The 18,456-nt window shown below is 45.2% G+C and overlaps 1 long non-coding RNA gene across 1 annotated transcript in view; it reads left to right on the top strand.

Annotated features, from left to right (window-relative positions):
• LOC109267819 (uncharacterized) overlaps window positions 1-17,639 on the top strand; it is a 179,473-nt gene extending 161,834 nt beyond the window's left edge. Inside the window, exon 4 of the long non-coding RNA XR_008423656.1 lies at window positions 17,617-17,639. This is a non-coding gene — a long non-coding RNA (uncharacterized LOC109267819). The remainder of the gene's footprint in view (window positions 1-17,616) is intronic.
• Window positions 17,640-18,456: the final 817 nt, after the last annotated feature.

Below are 18,456 nucleotides of genomic sequence, written 5' to 3'. Positions count from 1 at the left end.
CTAAAGACACACGTAGAAGAATTGCGATCATTACCACTATAAACTATGGTTTTGTATTATAAGCTAGGGGTGTATTAGCCAGTATGCCTTTTTCAGAAAAGAAAAATAAGGAGTTGGTATTTACATGTTTACCCTCCAAATTTCCTGTCCTAGAATTTCCTCTTCTGAATTCCTGCCTCCTTGACCTACCAGCCTACCGTGAGAACACTTGGCACAATTTCATTACACAAAATTGTAAGACAGTGTCCCCGGGTATCACCACGAAAAGTGAGAAAAGGGGTGAACCCAGAAGTTTAACTCCGCTCCATAAGCTGTGACTCAAAACATGACACACTTGTCACTTTTCGGCAGAGGGGTCACTGAGTCAGCCCCATGTTGGCAGATAATCTTGCTCTTTCCGTCCAGTTCGGGATGGAAGGGTCAGTCTTGCTCTCAAACAACAGACAACTGTCATTAACTTTTATTTATTTATTTAAAAAAATTTTTTTTAACGTTTATTCATTTCTGAGACAGAAAGAGACAGAGCATGAACGGGGAAGGGTCAGAGAGAGAGGGAGACACAGAATCGGAAGCAGGCTCCAGGCTCCGAGCCGTCAGCACAGAGCCCGACGCAGGGCTCGAACTCACGGACCGCGAGATCATGACCTGAGCCGAAGTCGGACGCCCAACTGACTGAGCCACCCAGGCGTCCCCGTCACTAACTTTTAAAAAGAACTGGTAAAGCTAGACTTTAAAACAACACTGGAGACAGCCGGTGTACCTACTTGCCACAAACCATCCCTGGATTTACTTACACTAACCTACTGGTCTCCCTCCCAGGGAAGAAAGGGTCTTTTGCTGAGTTTGGGTTTCTAGACACTTCTTCACAACTTCTCAAACAGTCTCAGCAAGGAGGACAGTGGTAGCGTGTCACCAGGGGGCATGCCCAGGTATAAATAGGGGGCCCCGTTAAGGGCAAAGCGGTGTCACAGATGGTCAGAAAGGCAGAAAAAGCTGGCCGTGGGCATTACCTCCTCCAAGCTGGTGTGTGGTCAGAGGTCAGTGGCCAGGCTGCCCTGCCTGCCAGCACCACCCCTGGGACAGACCCTCAGTGTTGAGTGACCACTCTGATGTCGGAGACCGTGGGCCTCTCGGGGTGAGGCTATCCCTCGGGCAAGGGGATGAGTTCCTCTTTCTTGGCACTCCTGTTGCCGTGTCCAATGGCTGTCCCTGCCGGACAAAGGCACACGTGCATGGCGAGCCTCGCCTGGGGTCGGTCATACCTGGGTCCATCCTGGCTTCCTTTGTGTGACTTTTTGTTAAGACGGGATAAAACGGCGAGGGTCAGAGGGAAAGCAAGGTGGTGAGACCTATGGCATACAGGTGGATGCTTGGTTTCCTCCTCCTTGACCAGGGAGCCCTGGTCTGGTCTTGTTGGTCAGCACTGCTCTGTCTCCTGCCCACGTTCGGGGAGCTCTCCTCAGTATAGAGGGGAGAAGATCACAAGGCCCCTCAGGTCTCGCCACTCAGGGCTGGGAAGGGTACAAGAGGGTTTTCTGATGGGCCACCTCTGTGCTGATTCCACTTCCTGGGAATGGGCTTCTCTGTTCCTCACCCCCTGCCTCCCAGCAGCCCCCACCCCACCTTCACTACGGGGCTGGGCTGGCAGCACAAGCTTCTGTAAATCCGAGTCAATTAGTTGTGTGCGCACTTGATTTCCACCAGACTTCTTAAAGAGTTCCGATCTTTTTTCTCCCTTGAATATTTGAACACACATGATGGCGTTCCTTGGCAGTGACTGTCTAGGCAAAGTGGGACTATTTTGTCTACAAGTACTTGGCTTTCAGGTAGTGAAAGTACTATGTAAACAGAATGCTATATTGGAACTCTGTTCATTTCCCCCCTTAGTTTTTAAATGTCTCCCTTAGGAGACCGAGGAAAGCTGCGCTCAGATCAGATTCGATGTGTACTTGTATTTACGTCATTTGTATATTTCATTTGTGTATTTCAGACAACACAGTTGTTATCACCAGATGGGTATATTTCACTCGGCACTGCCTCCTGTGCAAGAAATAATATTTCTTTGTTTTTTATCCTTTATAATTTAACTTTGTGACTCCCTTCCTTTGAGGTGGTAGAAACGTGTAACAGCTTGACGTTACCCCAACATTTCTGCAGTTGTAGTTGAGCTCTAGGGGGACCGCGAGAGAAGACAGGGGAGAACCTATCCGGTTCTCAAGATCTCCTGTTGTGTCTCTGGTCCCTGCATTCCAGCCGCTCCCACCGTACACGGTCCACCATTTTTGCATGACTCATCTGTAGATCTAATGACTACCCTACATCAGTGCCCAGGATGCCTTCTGCCTCTTCCTGCACGCACTAGGCAGCGGCATGCCCCTGGGGCTGTGGGAGGTGACTTCTGTGCCTTGCTTGGGTGCACAGAGCCTTCTCCTGTTTCTGCACCAGAACCCCGGGAATTCAACAAGGTGCTTTAGGCCTTTCAGCAGGACGCGAGGATTTCTACCCTGGGTCTTGCTGCTTCCTTAGCCCCTACCTGGATCCAGTTTCAACCCCCCCGCCCCCACCCATTCAGGGATTTTTGTAGGCACCCCTGAGGCTCAGTCTGTGGAGAGCACGATGCCAGCCTTTGCTCAGGTCTTCCTGCATTGTAGTTCCAGTGGCTTTCACTGACTGCTCTTCTCCCTCGATCCTGAGGAAACTGGTCTTTCCTGGGTGGCGAGGGTAGACAGGCTTTTTTACTTGGAACCTCAACTTGTAAAACCCCAAAGCACCTCACTGCTTTCTGCCATAACATTACTTATCTGAGCTCACACAATCTGGTCTCCGTGGTTCTCGAAGGGTCCAAGCAAACGTTGAGGGATGATGTCAGTGCTGAATAGTATTATCTGAGACAGATAGTTTCTCTCTTTTATCAGCTCTATTAAATGACCCTTTATTGATGTCCACTTTCTGATGGAAATGTGCTAAGGCCTTAGAAAACAAAGGTGAATATAACACAATATCTCCTCTCTTTAAGGCTAGCAATTCGAGATGAAAAAAAGAAAAAGAGCCTCCTGGGTGAGACAAGCTTGATAATAGGGTGTAAACAAGGCACTCTGGTAGGCAGGTGAGGCCACCAGCGTGCTATCCAAGCGTCTGCACTGTTTCTTGAGTATCGTTTGGTGCTCAGGAATCGCTGTGTCCAGAATTTGAAATTACTGCTTTTACCACTGATGTGAGGCAATTGGGTCATACTTCCCGAAGCGATGGAACAACGCAATTTGCAGATCCCGTTTTAAACATTGCAAATGTGTCCCTCAGCTGCTCACGGTTTGCATGAAAAACTTTGCCCTTAAGTAGGCACACCAGCCTGAAAACAGGTCTTGAATGCGTTGTGCAGATTAACACTTTCTTATCAAAGAAAACTTGCCTGATGAATCCTTAGTGTTGATCTTCTGTGTTTAGAAGTCCTAGTTTTAAAATTGAAAATCTCCCAGTAGATTTTCGAGTTCCATCACTTAGTTTACCCCTTTGCTAAGGGGTCCCCCCCCCATCACTGTGGACGCCTCGTGTTTAGACAGCTCGGTGACTCAGGTGGCCCATGATCTTGCCCGCTAGCAAATCACATAAGCACCATGTCGTGTGCAAAATGGACTGCCCAACAGAAAGCTTCCTCTAATCCCAGGGCTTCATATATACCTTCGCAGGATCCCGTAATTCTGAACGTATTGATTTTTATCACTGCTTCTGGAAGAATTACATTGCAATCAGTGGAAAGTCCTTTGGGAGAAGTTTCTCAGTAACTGTTTTCCAATTTTTTCCCCCAACATCTAGCCAGGTGGCTGCACATGGTATGCCCTTAGGATTTGGCCCTGAAGCCATACTAACAGAAAATACTTGCTTGTAAAACTCTCTCGAGGAAAAGTCATTTGTGTTGAAGAAATGAGGTCATTCTTGTACTCATCCAGACCCTGTGGTATCAGGGACTTGTCAGTTACTACCTGTATTTGGCACAAGGATAGAATTTGCCTCAGTGGCTCGCTAGAAAGCGCTAGATCTTGCTGATGCTACATTTTTAGTTCATACATGATGGGGCAGAGTTTAAAATCGATTTTTTCCTTTGGAAATAACGATTTGGAAAAAAATCTCTTTTTGCACATTGAGTCATTTATTCATGGTCTGTCTCATTGCAAAGGAAGAAGCCTTAACAAGATGTAATATTTGGGGGCACATGGGTGGCTCAGTCAGTTGGGTGTCTGACTTTGGCTCAGGTCATGATCTCTCCGTTTGTGGGTTTGAGCCCCGTGTCAGGCTCTGTGCTGACAGCTCAGAGCCTGGAGCTGCTTCAGATTCTGTGTGTGTCTCTCTCTGCCCCTCCCCCACTCATGTGCGCGTGCGTGTGCATGCGTGTGCTCTCTCTCTCTCTCTCTGTCAAAAATAAATAAACATCAAAAAATTAAAAAAAAGAAAATGTAATATTTCAGCATAATAAAAGATTTAGGTATATCTAAGAGGCATTTTTAGAAAGCCAAATAAAGGGTCAGGGTCTGAAATGAAAATAGAGCCAGAGGGAGCGTCACCGGGTGTACCCTGCAGTCTTACACATGGTGGGAGGTAGACCACAAGTTTGGTTCTAACCATGAGGCCAACAAAAGATGCAAATGAAATCAGCCACCAAGTTGAATTTCAGAAAATGCTTGAGTCAAGTTTTAAAGGATGAGTAGAGTTTGCCCGAGAGTCAAAGTGAGTAGCATGGGTGGTGAAAGGTAGAGTTACGGGATTCTAGCAAAGGCCAGAAATGTGCAAACCCCTAACAACTTGAGAGGATGGGCCATTCAGAGGATCCCAGGAAGTAGGGAGTAAGGGCGACAATCCGTGTACAACACTTACACACTTAGCACAGCACCTGACTCAGAAGGTACCTAATAAATGTGAAGGTTTCATTGTCAGTGGTGGTTTGTTGTTGTTGGACGGTGATCATTCTGTTGGGGTGGTTACGGTGGTGATTGCCTTGTTGTTGTGGCTGCGGGTTGCTGATAGAGGCCATGGTGGCTTTGTTGTTGCTGACAAAGACCGTGGTGATGGTTTCGTGCTGAGTTTTGGTGGCAGTAGTTAGTGTTGGTGGTGGTGGTGAGAGTGGTGGTGGTTTTCTTGTTGATTTTCGTGGGTTTCGTGGTGGTCATTCTGTTGTTGCTCTTGGTGGTGGTGGTGATGTTAGTGTGAGAAATCATCTGTGGCTGGACCATACGGGACAAGAATGGCTGGGGTTCAGGCTGGTCTCACCTCTTCAATTTGATTGCTCTATGTTCATAAAAATGAACTCTTGGCCTATGTGACACGATGGGAAGATGGGTAATAAGATTTTGTCTCCTGAAGGCCTGCGATGACCAGTGTACCCTCCCCTTAGGAAAAGACTAGAGGCCCATGATGATTAGGCAGTGAAATCTTAGAGCCTCGGAGCTATAGCTCAGCTGTTGTTTGACAAAGAATCCGCACAATCTTTGTGGCAACAACGGAGAACCAACCGTTGAAACTCTTCCCAAGATCTAAGAAATCTAGATGGCTCAGTCCATGAAGCATCTGACTCTTGATCTTGGCTCAGGTCATATCTCGTGGTTCCTGAGTTTGAGCCCTGCGTTGGGTTCTGTGTTGATACTGTGGAGCCTGCTCGGGATTCTCTCTTTCTCCCTCTCTCTGCCCCTCCCTTGCTTTCTCTCTCTCTCTCAAAATTAATAAATTATTATTTTTTTAAAGCCAGTGATTGCCCAGCCCACCCACAAGGGGAGAAGAGTGTGCAGAGAGGTGGGGACCTTGGGAGCCATTTTAGAGGCTTCCTAGCACAGAAGCTGGTCAATCTTTGACTGTGATTATTACAGTTCCTTACCAGGTACTATTTCGTATAAGCTGAAGACAGCATAGCAGAGCAGTAGAAATGTTTGTGGTTTTTTTTCCTTGAAAAATACATAAAGCTTTTGTGAAGTCATTTTTTGGGGACCTATTAGATAAATCTTCAATTATGTCCTGGTTCTTTCTCCTTCAATTCCCTATTCCCTAATTACCCAGGGCAAGAGAAGGCCTTTAACCAGTGAGTGTAAATTCTCCATTAATTAGAAACATTCACTATCCTTTATAGGGGTGAGCTGAAAATATTCAAAACTAAATTTGTCAAAGTTGAGTAACACATCTGTAGAAGATAAGCAAGAAAGGGGGAAAAAATCCAGCAACACTCAAAACATAATGATGATGGTATCTATTAAAAAAATTTTTTTTAATGTTTATTTATTTTTGAGACAGAGAGAGACATAGCATGAACGGTGGTGGGGGGGGGTTAGAGAGAGGTAGACACAGAATCTGAAACAGGCTCCAGGCTCCGAGCTGTCAGTACAGAGCCCGATGCGGGGCTTGAACTCACGGACCGTGAATTCATGACCTGAGCCGAAGTCGGCCGCCTAACCGACTGAGCCACCCAGGCGCCCCGATGATGGTATCTTTTGTTTGACTTTTTGAAAGATTTTATTTATTCAGTGCATACCGGTTAGTCCGGACAGTAGGAGCTTTTAACAGTCTTCGGTTTCATCCTTCTAGAACTCTGCAAACTTGGGAAGGGTCTTATTTTCTAGATGAAAGAATGCAGTCTCAGGATAATTAGGATGACAAAGGAAGGCAACGTCACAGGCGTCGTAGCCCAGCCTGACTTCAGAGCCACTGTACTTTACAGCCCCTCCACACTTCTGGTTTTGGAACCCACTTTTGTGTACGATTTCATCTACAGTTTGCCTCTGGACCATTTCAAAAAACAAATGCATTTAAAAACGTATGGAGCCTTGGTGTCAGACATGCTGTTTCCACGAGAACCTCCAAAGAGTCACGTTATGAAAAGCTCCTTTGCTCTTTGCTGGCATAGACTCTGCTCCTAGCCTGTCAGAGAATTCCTGCCAAAAAAAAAAAGGCTTAATTCGTTATATAAATAAGCAGATGATTCATTGGTCAGAAAAACCTCACATACCCCTGGTTCCCACCTCCCAACTATGGCAGGCAAGAGGGGTGCACGGAGGTCCCAGCTGAGCAACCACAGGTCCCAGGGCATCACAGCAGTAACTGCCCCTGCCCAAGGGAACATGGAATGACATCGTCGGGAGAGGTGGGCACAGCAGCCCCCCATGTGTAATGTGACACTCAGGAAGCTCCCCAGAAATATTTGGATGAGGGAAGAAATCTGAAAACCTTAGAGATGCAGAGGCTGGCTGTTGGTCCCGAAGCAGGAAAGCCTCTTCTAAAAGCCTCCCTTAATGTCTCTTCCAGGTGGAACGTCTCTCAGCTCCCTTCCTGACACCTGTGCTCACCGGTTCCCCCCACCCCCTGCCGTGAGGAACTCTGGTCCCCAGCAGCTCCTGCCCAGCATGCCCGCATCATTTCAGGGGTGATGTACCCGGGGCAAGAGCCGTTTGAAACACTTTCCAAATGAGTTCATACATTTTAACTCCAGAGGGTTCCAGGGTCACCCCTTCCCTGTAGCCACTCTTTCCTGGGAGCCTTTGCAGTTCTCCCCACTGGACACAGAGCATCCTTCTCTGCCCCTGGACTCGGAGTTTGACCCGGTGATTTTCTTTGGCAAATGGGATGTGAGTAGACATGCCAATGAGCCAGTTTGGGGCCCGGGCCTCTGGAGACATGACACAATTCCATCTGCTCTCTTGTCCTCTGTCTTTGCCATAGGAATGTGTCCAGCTACCTCGCTGTTCCACGGAGGATGAGCCGCACACAGAGCTGACCTGTAACTAACCCACAGCTTAGGGCCAAGTCGGGTAAATCTCCATGGAGATGAGCCAAACTCTGTCAACACGCAGACCTATGTGCGGAAAGGCTTTAAGTTGAATGCTACGGAGATCGTGTAGTTATGTTTTCTTCTGCAAGAGCTAAGTGATACACTCAGGTTCACCGGTGTTTAACGATCAGCCATTTAACCGTTTGTCCAGTTTGCAGCATTTGGAGCCATGAACATAGAAGAATATTCCCAGGGAGAACATGTTGAGGAGAGAGAGACTCAAGTAAAGAATCTTGGGAAACACATTCTCGGGAGGAGCAGAGGAGGAAAAGGAAAGAAAGGAAGGCTAAAGCAGGTGGTCATAAAGATGAGAAGGAACAGCAGTTGGAGGTTAAGGAGGTATTGATTTTTAAGAAGCAAGGGACCAGAAGAGGCCAATTCTATCAGACACCCAAGCAAGACAAAGATTTGAAGAACTCCCGCTGGATTTTCTGTTCAGGGATGCACAGGGACCTTTCACCAGAATCGATTTCAGTGAAGTAAAGACGAAGGGTCAGTGACAGTGAATTGCCGGGTGGATCCGAGGTGAGGAATCCGAGGCAGTGAAGAGTGAACGGCATCGTTTCCATGACGTTCTTTGCAAATAATCTCACATTCACAAAGGTTACAAAAACAAAAATCATACTCTTTACCCAGATTCACTTGTTTTTTATCCATTTACACTATCTTTCACCATATGTATACACATACACACACATAAATTTTTCTGAGCCATTTGAAGAATGTGTATATATATATGTGTGTGTGTGTGTGTGTGTGTGTGTGTGTGTGTGTGTGTGTATAGTGGTCCTTTGCTACTAAATACTTCAGTGTGTATTTCCTAAGAATAGGGAATTTTTTTTATATAACCACAGGACATTATTGATTCTATAGTATTGATTTACACTGATGTCATACTTTTAACTGATCTAATGCCTGTATCCCAATTTTGTTGGTTGACCTAATACTAACGTCCTCGATAACATTTTCCCTCTCCAGCACAGGGTCCAATTCAGGATCAGGTGTTGCATTTAGTTGTCATGGCTCTTTAGCCTTCTGCATTCTGGAACAGTCCCACAGTTCTTCGCCTTCTACGGTATTGAATTTTTTTAAGAATACAGGCCTCCCCTTCACTTTTTAAACAGAATGTTCCGTATTTTATGCTTGCCTGATGTGTCCTTGGGTTAGGCTGAGGTGCCTTCTCAGCCACCTTCTTAGCAGGTAAAATGTCCTGCTAAGACATCACACCTCAAAGCACATGGTATGCCCGTCTGTTCCACACAGGTGATGTCAACGTTGGTCACCTGCTCGAGGTGTTGCCTCATTTTTCCACTGTAAAACTGCTCCTTTCTCCCTTGCGACAAATAACCAGTCCGTGGGGAGACACTTTAAGACTATCCAAACTATCTTGTTCCTCAACAAAATTTCTCCTAGAGTAAGTACCATTGATGATCAGACAGCCATCGGTGACTGTTGTCCAATCAGATATTTACCATGTTGGTTGCAGATTTCCCTGGCCCAGCATGCCCTTTACTGGCAGCCCATAGCACGCTAACTTCGGCAAGAGATCTCTGTTCTCCCGTATTCATTCATTTATTCATTCAATTATTTATTCATGTATGTATTATGCTATGATTTTCTGGCTTTTTAATGGTTTATAATTCATTACCGTACTTAATCATTTTAGTGCTCAGACACTCCATATTAGGCCAGTGGGAGCTCTTTCAATTGGCTCCTCTGTCCTTGTGACAGGTCCCATCTTTTTTTTTTTTTTTTTTTTTTTTTTTTTTTTTTTTAACTTCCTTAGTTTCTGGACAAACAGAATGCTCTGGGATTATCTTGTACCTACCTTGCCACAGACCTGAAATTAGCCATTTCTCCAAGGTGTCCTGGTTGCTTTTAGTGGGAAATCGTATTAGAGACCAACCTCTGGGCCCTCGATGTGCTCTTTGGTAGTGGAGTGTCCTTACTGCTTGACTCTTTCAGTGCTTACATAGACATATAAATATACCCACACACATACATACATATACATATATTGAAGCACCTATAAGCACGTATATACGCATACACACAGGCAGTTTTGAAATATGAGTTCCCAGTCCACTCTAATACTGCCAATTCCAATCCATCCCCATAAGGTTCTTTCTTGCCTTCTCCATTTCCTTCATATACCTGTCACTTCTTCCATAATGAGGATTCTGGCTCCCCAAAATAGTAACATATTTACTAACTTGCTCAGTCTTTTTAAATTTTTTTTTTCTTTTTTAATGTCTGTTTACTTTTAAGAGAGAGACAGAGTGTGAGTGCAGGAAGGGTAGAGAGAGAGACACACACACACAGAATCCGAAGCAGACTCCAGGCTCTGAGCCATCAGCACAGAGCCCGACACGGGGCTCGAACTCATGAACCTTGAGATCATGACCGGAGCTGAAGTGGGACACAACCGACTGAGCGACCCAGGCGCCCCTAAGTTGCTCAGTCTTATAATGTATCTAAACTACTTCAGAATTGCTTTTTTTATACTGCTGTAATAAACCTACTGCCCTCTTGTGTCCGGCCCTCTTAGCATAATGTCTTCCACATTTATTGATGTTGTCACAAATGACAGGGTTTTCTTCTTTTTACACCCTGAGTAATATTCCACTATATGTCCATAATACATTGTATTAATTTATTTTGAACCTTTTATTTATTTTTGAGAGACAGCAAGTGTGTGCAAGGTGGGGAGGAGCAGAGAGAGAGGAGGACAGAAGATCTGAAGCAGACTCGGTGCTGACAGCAGAAAGCCCTACGCGGGGCTCAAACTCAGGAACCATGAGATCATGACCTGAGCAAGGTGGATGCTTAACTGACTGAGCCACCCGGGCGCCCCGTCCATAATACATTTTTAATTCGTTCTTCCATTGAAGACATTTAGGTTGCTTTCATGTCTTGACTATTGTGGACAACACTGCCATGATCATAGGGGAGCAGATACCTCCTCAAGATTATGATGTCAATTCCTCTGGATATATAGCTAGAAGGGGGATTGCGAGATCATACTGTGGCTCTAGTTTGCATTTTTTGAGGACTCTCCATACTATTTCCCGTAATGACTGCATGAATTTACATCCCCACCAACAGCGTATCTTCTCTTTCCTCCACATCCCCGCCAACACTTCTTAGACCTCTTGTCTCTGTCATACTAGCCATTCTGACAAGCGTGAGGTAATATCTCCTTGTGGTTTTGATTTGCATTTCCCTATTAGTGACGTTGAGCACATATGTGTTGGCCATTGACATGTCTCCTTTGGAGAAATGTCTAGTTTCTTTCCCAATTTTAAAATTTAGTTACTTGGGTTTTTTTTTTTTTTTGCTATTGAGTTGTAGGGTTCCTTATATATTTTGCATATTAAAGCTTTATTAGACATACGCTTTACAAACATTTTCTCCCATTCTGTAGGTTACCTTTCCATTTGTTGATTATTTCCTTCGCTGGACAAAAACTTTTTATGTAGTCCCACTTGTTTATTTTTGCTTTTGTTGTTGGCGCCTTGGTGCCATATCCAAAAAATCATTGCCAAGGCCAATGTCGAAAAAATTATTCCTTGTGTTTTCTTCTAAAAAATTGATAAATTCAGGTCTTTTGTTTAAACCGAATCCATTTGAGTTGATTTGTAATATATTTTGAAATCAGGAAGTGTGATACCTCCAGCTTTGTTCTTTTTCCTCAAAACTGATTTGGCTACTCAAGGTCTTTTGTTGTTTCGTGTAAATTTTAGGATTGTTTTTTTCTATTTCTGTAGCAATTCCCATTAGGATTTTGATAGAGATTGCATTGAATCTATAGAGGACTTTACACCTTCACATGTTTTTTAATAAACTAGTTACACGAATCTTTTATCTTCTATGTATGTTGTAAATATTTTCTTTCCGTTTGTCATTTTTTGACTTTGCTTATGTTGTATTTATGCCATCCCAAATTTTTATTTTATTTTATTTTTGTGCAGTTAAATGTGTCAATCTTTGATTGCATTTAATTTCAAGTCATAATTAGCAAGCCTTTCTACTATACCCACATTATGGGAGAATTTACCCCTGTTTGCTTCTAATATATATATATACGTATATATGTTTTATACACACACACACACACACACACACACACACATACACACAGAGATGTGTACACGTTTAGATCCCTGATCTATTTGGAGTTTATTTGTATGTATGGTTTGAGGAATGGATCTAATTTTATCTTCTTCCAAATGACTAACCAGTTGTCCCAACATCATTTATCGAAGAGATTATGGTTGTGTCAGTGATTTGAGATGCCTGTTTTGCATCTTTTTCTTTGCTTTGTATTCTGCTCCACTGTTCTGTCTGTTCATGTGCCAGTACCACACTGTTTCAATTGTATAGGATTTGTATTATGTTTTACTCTGTGGTAGGAATTATTCCTCCTCCCTCCCTGCCCCACCCACCGAGTTCTTCCTTCTCAGTGTTTTCCTGGCTATTCTTGTGTGTTTATTTTTCTAACTTGCCCAGCTCCATCAAAAAGCTCCTTAGAATTTTTATTGGAATTGCATTACATTTATAAACTAACTCGGGGAGAACTGACATCTGGATAACATCGAGGCTTCTCACCGATGAATAAGAGATGTTGTTCCGTTTGTTCAGTTATTTTGCAGGAGGCTCATTTGCTTCTTTCCTTTCACTGCCTCATCTCCAAGGGGTACCATGTTTTTTCTACATATCAGTGTCTCCCCCACAAGTAAGGCTTCTTCCAGGCCACCATTTCTGGTCCCACCCACTTGCAAGTGTCTTTTCCACAGCAGAGCTAGGAATCTCCAGCTCCTGACCGGTGTTCAGTGATTTTGTGTTGATGGTTTCTCTTCCTCCTTCTGGGGGGCGGTTTTGTCTGTAGTTCTCCTAAGCCCTCTGTTCTCTCTGCTCTTTTTACTAATCCTTCCAGCCTCCCCTCTCTGCTCTTTTGCATTCAGAGGCTCTTAGTAGCAGCGAGTAAGCATGGGAGCTGTGTGGGAATCTGGTGCTTTTTCCCTCTCCCCCGAGGTAACCCAAAGCTTGCTGTTTTCTCTCTCTCCTGGTAGCGCTGAAGGCATGAGTCCCTTTGAGTTTCATTTGTTTTCCTGATTGATTTCATGGTTATTTTGGGAGGGAGGCCAAGGTTCCCAAGCAGACCGCCATTGTTCGCCCAACCCTGAAGGTTGTGTTTTAACAAGCTTGCTGTCTAGGCAAATCTAGAGGTAGAACTCACATCAGAGGCTGTCACAGAAAGACCTGAGTATGCTCAGAGACTGTGGAATAAAGAGGAGTACAATTTCAACTGATGAAGAAGTTCTGTGCCCCTAAAAGAAAGAGGTTTGTCTGGAGAAATTTTGAGGGCAGAAATCAGGGAACCCACATTCCGGTGATTAAGAGGAAAAGAAGGAAGGAAGTGTAAGCAAAAGCTATAAAACATAGACTGGGTAGAAATCAGGATTTGACTTAATTTGATTGCAGTCCCTGGAGTTTTGTTTCACTCTAATATTTTTAGATAGTATATATCTAAATAACATATATATCTAATCTATCTAGTAACAATCAGGCATCCTAAGTTAGGTTGTGTCTAACTTAATGTGATAGTTACAAATAGGTGGTACAGAAGTACCAGAGAGAACCCTCACCCCCACCCCCCACCACGCCTTGGCTGTTGGCAATAAAAGAAGTCTCTGAGCTTTGACATGGGGTGTGCCTGTCCCTACTTGGGAGCTGCCATGATAATAATGCATATTTGGAGGCCGGTTTATCGTGGCCTCTGAACTCAAAGTATAGAAGCAGAAAACGGCTTTATTTTTCTCCTACTTCTATTTTTAACATCACTCTGTGGGGCTTCGCTTCCCTACCCATTGAAGACACCTCAGGCAGATCCATACAGATTTCTCAATGCCTCAGCTCATGTGGGGGAGAAGGTTTCCCGCAAGGCCATAAAAGTCTGGTGAGGCTGAAAGCTTCAGTCTCCCATCTGGTGCAAAGCTGCTCCCAGCCCCAGGGCTGGTTGCCTCTCCTCGCGACCCCAGGACAGGGGAGGGGCAAACCGGAGGCAACAGCCCACGTCTTCCATCCTGGGCAGAGTTGTGATCCACCTGTCCTGTCTGCCTCATCGTGTCTCCCAAAGCTGGCGCTCCCTTGGGAGGTGCCTCCGTGGTGGTCTGGCAGCCTCACAGAGATCTCTGCAAACGTACCTCTGGACTCTAGAGGAGTTTGCAATCATCTCATTGCTTTCGTTCTGATGGCATGCCCACCCACCGCCTCCTGGTGACGGGACCCCTCACCCCCATACGCTGCCCTACCAGGTGGGTGCTTCCAAACTGCCTGGCTTCGCCATCTTCTCTACATGCTTGGGGCTCGAGGGGGTCCCACACAGGGATCCCAAATGGGTCGCTTCTCCCTCACTCCAAAAGCGCACCACTCCAGCCAGCTCTCATTTTCAGAGGTCTCAAGAGAGAAGCAGGCAACACCCTCAGAGCCCAAGAAACACACATTTAGCTCTCCCAGGCCTCCCCTTCATGTTTGCTCAGCATGAGGTGCTTTGGCTGGAGGACGCCAATCTCCTGCCCTTGAAGTTGTGTAGTTTTTTCTGTTATCTCCGCCGAAGCCTGCTTTTCCTTAGTTGGAGAGGGTGGCCAATCGCCCTACTTCCTTCTTGTGATGGAGAATGTACAGTAATCTGCCCCTGGCTGGCAAGTCTTGTTTTTGGCCCATTCCCTTCAATAAACTCATTTCTTCACGCACCTGCATCTGTGTATATAAATATTATATATTTTATACTATACGTGTACATTATATTCTGTTATAATAATTACGTGATATTGTATTATATACATATATAGAGATATATAAGTTGGACTTGCACACAAATTGCATAGATTGTGCTAGATACACAATTTGGTCGTTAGGTTGGCTTTTCAGTTTTTATTTTTTTTTAATTTTTTAATGTTTATTTATTTTTGAGAGATAGAGACAGAGTGTGAGTGGGGGACGGGCAGAGAGAGAGGGAGACACAGAATCCGAAGCGGGCTCCAGGCTCTGAGCTGTTGGCACAGATCCTGACGCGAGGCTTGAACCCACAAAACGTGAAATTATGACCTGTGCCTAAGTCGGGCGCTTCACTGACTGAGCCACCCAGGTGCCCCTGGCTTTTCAGTCTTTTAATAAGACCTGAAGGAATTGTTTCGAACCTTATTCTGGAACAGGAGGGGACTTCTCCTTGTTTGTTTGAAGTCTTAGCCAGAATCCTGAATCAGGGGCCGTGGTGTCAACCCTAGTCAGTTACAAACACTCTTTACCATTTGTGATCATGTCTTATGTGCCAATTCCTATTCTAAATGCTTGAACTCATTGCATACTCTTCCTCCAAGGGTATTTTTTATCTGCTCCTTTTGACAGAGCAGGGTCCCGGGGTTCAGAGAAGCAGACCATCGTGCCCAAGGTCACACATCTGGTGAAGCTAAACCCAGACAGGGCTGGAGCACTGCTTGTGAAACCCGTGTTCTGTGCTGCATCCCAGTATCAGATGATTAGGCAGGCATCAGGGGCATCTGTTAAACTAAACCAGGCCTCCTTCTCCTGAAAGTGTGGATTACAGAGTTCAGTTGTGATGTCGTGTTTGCTGTCGTGAACGCTGGTGTGGATAACAGTCGATTCCTTGGAAACCGTGGGGCTACTATTTACATCCCATTTATAGACGCGATACCAAGTAAAGATTGCAGGGTACTGCTCCTCCGGGAGGGAAATCAGCCCATCCACCACCAGGGACCTGTTTGCGTTTCTGGCGCCTCCGTGAATGTCGATTTTTGACACAGAGCTATTTGTGCGCACGAGGAAGACATTGTCAGAGGCATTAGGCATGTGCTACATAAAAGGCTCTGTGCTCGGCGAGAAAACTGAATGTGGCGGCCCGTCGTTCAAGGAGCAGAAGCAGCCACCATCATTGCTTTGATATGTGGGCATGCAGACATCCCTCTACTGGTCTTAAATGAAACAATTTTTAAACAAGTAATTATATTTCCCATAGAGGCACAAAAGGAATTCAGATCCTGAATGTGTTATCTGTTCCACCCTTCGGTGGATATAAGCCAGTGCCTGGTCTTCAGCCGAAACAGACATTTAGCCATAAACCATTGGCCAGAAAGATCCTAAATGATCAATTTCCCCTGTTATTTTAACTCCCTTGTCTCTCCTAACTGTACCACGCACATTTTTCCTCACTGACCTTCCAACACATTCCCAGCTTTCACGAGCTTTGTACTTCAGTTATTAAATTACAAGAGAAATGGAGCAAAAGGACTGAAATGTATTTCTCAGAAATACAGCTGTGCTAGCAACGGACGTCGCATGTGAAGTATGTCTCTTATCCCACTTCTCATCACATTTCAGCAAATAAATCCGACTCTCTGTGGAACAATTTTGGTGTTAGCACAAAGTAATTCAAAACAGTGGGGGGGGGGGGAGACGCATAATTATGACCAGCAGAAGATGGGCTCGCAAAAGCCGTGCATGAAATGATTGAGTTAGGAAAAAGCTTTGCCAGAAGCCCAGAAAATCCTTCTGTTTCCCCCTAAATTACAAAGCATTTATTCTATTCTGCAGTGATTTACATGATAATTCCATAAAACCACTTGGTCTAAAATTATTCTGTCTGTTTGTCCTCCTCAGTAATAACATGTTCGAATTCATCTGCTTATTCATTCATTCACTGGACGGAATAAGAGATAGTCCTGCTCTGGTGGGCCACATAAAAGGAGGCCATTATACTGCAGTTTAACACGTGGATCGAGAGGGGCTGCGGAGCAAGCATCGTCGGGAAAGACCACCTATCCCAGTCTGCATGGTCATGAGAAGCCTCCCGGACGAGGCGATGCCTCGGCCGAGTCCTAGAGGAAGCGCCGGCATTGTTGAGGGTGAGATGGGACAAGATGTCCTGGGTGTAAGGGAATGGCATGACCAAGGACTGAGGGCATGGCCAAGGACACGGAAGACAGAATCGAAAGCATAAGGAACGTGGCCAGTGGGTATGTTAGTTGGCTTGGACTACCATGACCAAATGCCACAACCTGGGTGGCTTACACAACGGAAATATGTGTTTTCACAGTCCTGCAGACTGGAAGTCCAAGATCAAGGTGCCAGCAGGATCAGTGTCCGGTGAGGCCCCTCTCCTTGGGTTTCAGATGGCCACCCTCTCACTATGCCCTCACGTGGCCTTTCTTCTGTGCTCCTGTGGGGAGAGAGAGATCTCCACACTCTCTCTCTTCCTCTTTTAATAAGGACACTGATCCCATCATGAAGGCCCCATCTTCATGACATAACCTAACCCCAGTTACCTCCCAGAGGGTCCATCTCCAAATACCATCAGAATGGGGCGTGAGATTTTAGCATATGAATTTGGCAGGACAAAATGGAGTTGACAGTAGTGTGAAATAGTGTTGAAATAGAATAGAGAGAGAGACAGAGAGACAGAGAGACAGAGAGACAGAGAGATTGAAAGAGACAGAGAAAGAATTGATTCACACAAAGTAGGGGTTGGAAAATGAATTCATTGGACAAGCCAGCAGGCAGGAAATGCTGATATGGGCTGAGGTTACAGTGTTGCATCTGAATTCTACATGACTGCCCAGGTGGGCTGGAAACTCAGGCAAGGTTTCCAGGTTGGGGTCTTAAGACCAAATTCCTTCTTATTCAGAAAGCCTCAATCTTTGCTTTTTAGGCCTGCAACTGATTGGATGAGGCCCATCCACATTATGGAGAACAATCTGTATTACTCAAAGCCCACCAATTTAAAATTTTAAAAGTTTATTTATTTTTGAGAGAAAGACAGAGTGCGAATGGGGGGGGGGGGGGCGGAGAGAGGGAGACACGGAATGTGAAGCAGCCTCCAGGCTCTGAGCTGTCGCACAGAGCCTGATGGAAGGCTTGAACCCACGAACTGTGAGATCATGACCTGAGTCGAAGTCGGATGCTTAACTGACTGGGTCACCCAGGCGCCCCCAAAGCCCACCAATTTAAATGTTAGTCTAAAAATCTAAAAAATGCCTTCACGGCAACATCTAGATTAGTGTTTGACTGAACAATTGGACACCGAAGCCCAGCCAAGTTGACACATGAAACCATCCTGGTGTGTTGAGTGGGATGAGTCAAGGAGGGGTGAGCATGAGAAATTAATGGTCTGGGGCTGGATTCCAGAAAAGCCAGACTGTGCCAATGAACCACCACTGCCCTATAGGTCTGGAGTCATAAGCACACATGTCTGAAGGGGCCAGGCAGGTGAGACAAATGAGTGAACTGAGACCTGCTTATGTTTCTTATACACTTTGTACACATATCAAACACATGAGAATGTTGTTTTTTTATAAAGAAAGATGTTTTCCCAATTTCTTTTTTAATAGAGCCCTTTTGGTCTATTTCCCCCCCACTTTTGGTAGGGACATGAATACACAAGAATATATCTCTGTTATAACCAAATAATGGTGCGGGCAAGGATAAAAATGGCAACCATCGCATGCCCTTATTACTGTTGAGGAGGAAACCTGATACGTTGGAGAGTACCATATTTATTTTCGACAGAGGGAGAGAGAGTGCACACACAAGCAGGGTAGGGGCAGAGAGAGAGGGAGACAGAAGATCTGAAGCAG

The sequence above is a fragment of the Panthera pardus genome, unplaced genomic scaffold (assembly GCF_024362965.1).
Source record: "Panthera pardus isolate Hobbes unplaced genomic scaffold, ASM2436296v1 HiC_scaffold_2, whole genome shotgun sequence".
Classification (NCBI taxonomy): Eukaryota; Metazoa; Chordata; class Mammalia; order Carnivora; family Felidae; genus Panthera; species Panthera pardus.
Note: the sequence above shows the minus strand (reverse complement) of the source record. Positions and strands in the feature narration are given on the sequence as shown.